Source organism: Choristoneura fumiferana, chromosome Z (assembly GCF_025370935.1).
Source record: "Choristoneura fumiferana chromosome Z, NRCan_CFum_1, whole genome shotgun sequence".
Taxonomy (NCBI): Eukaryota; Metazoa; Arthropoda; class Insecta; order Lepidoptera; family Tortricidae; genus Choristoneura; species Choristoneura fumiferana.
The window spans coordinates 41722933-41728932 of NC_133472.1; the positions used below are offsets into that span (position 1 = coordinate 41722933).

General features: G+C 37.7%; 1 protein-coding gene across 1 annotated transcript in view; it reads right to left on the reverse strand.

The window, feature by feature from the left end:
- LOC141429229 (LIM/homeobox protein Lhx9-like) overlaps positions 1–6000 on the reverse strand; it is a 140256-nt gene that overhangs the window by 25334 nt on the left and 108922 nt on the right. The window lies entirely within an intron of this gene.

The window sequence follows — 6000 nt, forward strand, 5'->3', positions numbered from 1 at the left end:
GGTGAAGTCAAAATTATGCCTAGTAAATATTATGACTTGTAAATATTATGACTATAGGTATAATTTAGTACAGCCACAGTCTGCACAGTGCAAATGTATCTACCTTGTGATGTCAATTAGATGAGATAGGTACATTTACAGAATTATTATGCTGATTTTGTAGCTTACTACATATTCAAAATTGTTACTTAATTTTAATGTATACCTACCTAAATTATATATAACTTCGATGACACTTAAGTAAATTGAAACGGTAATTTATTTAAATTTTTATTCGAACGTTGACACCTTACGGCATTTTGTTTACTTATCAAGCTATCAGGCTTGGGACGGTAAAATGTATTTTACTTAAAATTCAAAAAGACGCCAGCACAAGCCGTAACATTAAGAAGCCTCGTGTAAAATCAAATATCCAACGTTACAATATAATCACTGATCCAAGAGTGAGTGTAAAAAATGTTAAAACATTTTTTATTTAGCACCTACACCAACGTAACGCGCCCCCGCCAACGTAAAATTAATAAAGATCTCAAAATGATCGTTATTTTCGTATCAAAGTTTAAGCACAATTCAAATCTTAATTACACGTACTTTGAAAGCTTGATTTTTTCTTTCGAACAAAACGGCAACACATTTTATGGCCTGCCAGTTTCCTTAATAAAACGGTTGCTGTGGCGCTTGCGAGCGTTGAAATCTAAGCACGCATTGGACCCGTTTGGGCGGGCTGTTAATTTTTGTCCTTTTCCTTACATTGTTGAATGAGTGGGAGGGTAGAGGAGGTTTAGTGCGCGCCGGTCCGAAGTGGAGGTAAGGTTCGTGGAGTTTACAACTGGATCGTAAAGCGATCGTAACACGGGTATGGGCGCTGGTATTGTTTTTCAGTTGCGTTTTATCAACTTTACCTTGTGAAGCGGATTATGGCACAAGAAGTCGCGATAAGATAAAAATCACATCCGGCTAATTAAAAGCAACTAATTAAACGTTTTTGTATCTACATATACGTATTTCATCATTATTCATCTCGGTCTGTATATGTACCACTACGGGGCACAGATTTCCCCTCATAATGAGGCGGCCTGGACAGAAGTTCCCAAGCGGGCCTCAGGTGGAATGGGAACTTCGTAGACACCATGAATTTCTTCACTGGTATGCAGGTTTTCTTTCGACATTCAACTTCACCGTAAAGGTCTTGCTTGATAAGTTTCAATGTGTGTAAATGTGTTTCGATTATGTTGTATTATACATTTTTATGTGATTACCAACTACCTAAATATTTAGCTTTCAAACATGTTTTAACAGACCATTTTTGGTTATCCAGATTTACTACATCGTTATTTGCTAATCCAAATTCCAAATCAAATTTCAAGCTAATTGAATCTTTGAGTGGTTCAAATTCCCGCATTTATTAGTGCAAAAGAAGTTCGAAAATAAACTCCGATTCAATTATTAATTTTAAAAAATGCCATACCGCTAGCGCTTATCGCTCCCGCCCCCTCTTGTGCCCTAAACCTCCCCCTCGGCCAAAGAACGCCGCACTTTAACGATCAATAAAGGCCGCTGCCAACAAAAACTAGTAAAACGCACTACAACACTTCGGCCGCAGTAGTTTCGAAGAATAAAGACTTTTAAAACCTTTTTTATACAACCTTTTTTTAATTCCCGCTACTCATTTGCATATGACACGTCAACCCGATCGATATCAACAGTTAGGTAAAGAAAATGTGCACGGAACTTGGTCTTGTCATTTCTGACAACTACTAATGCTGGGTTTACATGAATTAGTAGACGCACAGGACGTAGTCATCTCATCAATCAACAATTTTTGGACTAAGGCACAAAGCAGATAAGTCAGAAAACAATCTCATAATATGTGTTTCACTTTTCTTTCCTACGCTCGGCGGTCGCTCTAGGGTTGTCAACTATGGCTTATGCACAAAAACTGTCGTGGTAGTGAGTGGCACTCGTATCTAGTTTGATTTATTGTTGAGAATGAAACGGGAAGAATGGAAATATAAATTAATAATAACTAAATATTTTTAATGTTTATGTAATTGTTATATTACAAAATCGTCCATCCGACGAATAAAGTCACTTCTGCAAAATGTTACTTTTCACTAGGGGCATTTGAATTTTCGCTTAGTTTAATTTGATTATAGCTTTGTAAGTAATAGGAATTCGTCAATGCAATTAAGTATAGTTTTTACTAGAGTTGTCAGGATTACTTTTTAGTAGCAATCTTTTTTTAATGTTAAGGCTTTCAAGGAATTCTGGTCTTAAAGTAATATGTAATTGTTTTCGTGGGAACGCACAGCCAAAAATTCGGTGTTAAGAGAATATAGAACTATCTTTGTCGGAGTTTGACTTTGTGAACCGAGGTCTATAGGCATATGAAACTTTATTCCTCGGATTTTTTGATAATTTTTCAACAACATGTGACTATCTATCTATCTATCTTCTACGCCGTTAGCAATAGAGTCATGTTCAGATATTTTTTATCAAATTTTTGCTCACATGTTTATGAACTCGACTGTACGTGATTATTCGCAATGACGAAATAAATAATAATTAATGTTTATTACAACGACATTGCCCATTAGGTACTCACAATATGACACTTGTTCCTTGTGCTTGTTGTTATGATCGCACATGAAAATTATATAAAAAGTTTTAAAAGCAATGTATTTCATCATCATCGTGATCATCACATCCGCAGGATGTCCACTCTTGGACATAGGCCTCCCCCATAGCCCTCTAGTTGCATCCACCGCGAACCCGCCTTTAACTAGGTCATCCTTCCATCTCGTTGGAACTTTTCGGCCCCAAGCCATACGTTCTCCATCCTATATGGCCTGCCTATTGCCACGACTTCAACGAGCTAATTTGTTTGGCCATGTCGATAATGGTGACCCTTGTTCTTCTACATATCTCCTCATTTCTAATTCGATCTCGTAGAGAAATCCCGAGCTCTCTCTCTATTTATAAGGGTTATAGTGAAGCACCACGTCTCCGATCCATATGTATTGTCAACACACATTGGTTTAAAAAGACTTTCGTCTTAAGGCACTGAGGAATTTTGAACGAAAAGACATTGCTGAGTTTTCCAAACGGTGCCCATCTGTGTTGGATTCGACGATTGGTCAATCTTCTCGAAGTTGAAGTTACCTAATTTGACGGTTTTTCATATGTATACATATGCGTCAACAACTTCAAGAACCGAATTCTCAACCAAAATAGGAGTAGACACCTGTTCTTAACACTCGATTGAGGTTTTCGAGTAGCGTACTGAGTTCTTCCATAGACTTTGCCATAACCACGATATCGTCGGCAAACCGAAGGTGAGTGATGTATTCGCCGATGAGATGCCTAGTCTTTTCCATTCCAGAAGCTTGAAGGCGTCTTCGAAAGCGGCAGTAAACAGTTTCAGAGATATGACATCTACGTATCTTACGCCTGTTTTCAAAGGAATCGCATTCGAATTCTGTTCGTGTACTCGGACCGACATAGTGGCGTTGTTATACAAACACTTTAACACTTCGATATACCAATAGTCAACGGTATCGCTGGAGAAACTGAAGCACCGCTCACGTTTCGACCGAATTAAAGGCTTTCTCGTAATCCACAAACGCTAGACATAGTGGCAAGTTATACTCTTCGGTATTCTGTATGACTTGCCGCAGCGTATGTATGCGGTCTACGGTACTATTTGGAACCCGGCTTGTTCAGGTGGCTGGAAGTCATCGAGCCTGCGTTCGATACTTGCGACATAATTAGAGTTAGAGTAACCGTTTCGGTATCAGAAATTTCATTTATAGGCGTCAGTTCCTTTGTAGGCGATGGTTCCAATATTGGCGATGTGCCTACAGAAAGTGACGGGTTGAACGGCGACACTACTTTCTTTACCTAGATTTTACATCGCATCACGCTCTAGATCAATAGCTCGCCTTTTTCTCCTCTCTGTGTATTTGTATTTTTATTTTTATGTGCAATAAAGAGTTTACATACATACAAACATGATTCCGTACTGTGTGATGTTTCTACATTTGCAGAAGATATGACTGGGGCATTAGTTTATTATATTATCCTCGTAAAACGTACACCGACCAGATCGGCGGCATATTGAAGAGGCTATATAGGTTAGAAGTACCCGAAAGCGTCGAGCATGTATGAGGAGTGATGAATGTGGATGAAGCGAGAGAACTATGTCAGAATAGAAGCATATGGCGCTTTATTGTCTCTGCCTACCATACAGGGAATAAAGCGTCATGTATATGTATGTATGTATGATATTTTATTCCATAAAAATAAATAGAAAATAAAATTTGAGACGTAAACGGTGTTAACTTAAATGAGTTCCGTAGAAGAAGGTGACATATGCACAAGTGAACTCGACAACGCGTGTCTGTTCCGGCGTAAATGGGTACAAGTGCTCTTACAACTCTGAAATTTTATCTAATTTCCATCGATTAATGGTACATAACTATATACATCGTGCTATAAAACTTTTTTCTGATCGTGAAATCTATATAAACTTTTATTGCTAAGATCATAATACGTTACGAATATTTTTTTTCCGGTTTATATTGATTTACTATAAATAAAGTTCTAAGAGGTAATATGCTACCTTTTACTCCGGAATCTAACGGCAGAAGCACTTAAACCGTAAAAACATAAAAACACACTCACTATTATTTTTTAAATAGAAGAAATAGCTGATTACGTCTTCTGAACCATGATGACTATCCTCTGTTGGACCATTTGTAATTAAATCATTAATTTCACTTGTACTTCGTTGATTCGTTGGTCTAGTGCCAAGTTTATAAGTCGTCTCGAGCGACGATTCGTTTTATTAGGAGTTAAATTCATGCCTCACAAAATTAACATAAAATTATAAAGACCCACACCAAAGAAAACGTGCCAAAACATAAAGTAATAAAGCGTGTCATCTCCCGCGAAGACCGGTGACGACTGACGATAGAACCCCGCACGCGCCACTCCGCGGGGCGAGGCGACCGGCGTGTAAAGTTCTATCGAGATGTATAACTTTCTACGTCGAGCTCATATCACATGGAACTTTTTTAGGGGTTGAAATCTCAAAAAGTACTTGGATTTGAGAAATAATTTATATACAGAAATGAAGCTGGGAATAGCTTAATAAAACAAAACAATAAAATCAATTTAGTCATTTATTATCATACAACCTTTTTCGTCGCATGGGACGAAATTTGTCACAGAAAATTTTGCAACGATTCGACATTGGCGAAATGCACGATTATTATATTTTAAAGTGTAATAAATTCGCATTCTCCATTATTGCACAAAAAAAGTTCACAGAGCTCGCACTGGTCCAACCGGTCCGAGATATCGTGTCCGTGATCAGTGTCTATGTGTGCGTTTGCTCGAGCGCACTTTGTATGTAGATTGATTTCTGTACCTATGTTTGTGTGATTAAGGCGTTAATTTTGCGGTGATCCTACACATAAACGAACTGCATTAATTTATGAGTACCTTGCTTATCTCTTCTAAAAATAGCGGATTTTTCAGCGGAGAAGGCCCTGAAAAATATAAGTCTAAGTGGCCTAGTCGTTTGACATATGGCCTCTAAAGCAGAAGAATGGGTTCAAATTCGGGCACCTCTGACTGAGTTTGAGATTCATGTGAGAAAATACATTTCAAATTAACCACAAGCTTACGATGAAGAAAACATGTGATAGCATAACATGGAAAAAGAGTCCACCATCCGTTTTAAAGGATACCTGAATTAGCCAATTTGCAAAAATGTACACCTCTCCTTCAGAAAAGTAACTTTTCCTCCCTGACGAGAGGGAGCAAAGTGCAACTTTCCTATTCAAGGCTTTTCTGAGTGTTTTATGCAAATGTCATTTTTTGAAGTTGATAATTGTAAAGCCACGCCATTTTCTATGCTGGTTGTTCTTTAATAATATTTAGATTTTTTTTTTTCAAGTTTCTTTATGCTCGGTGTGAAAAGTTGTATGAGCCACT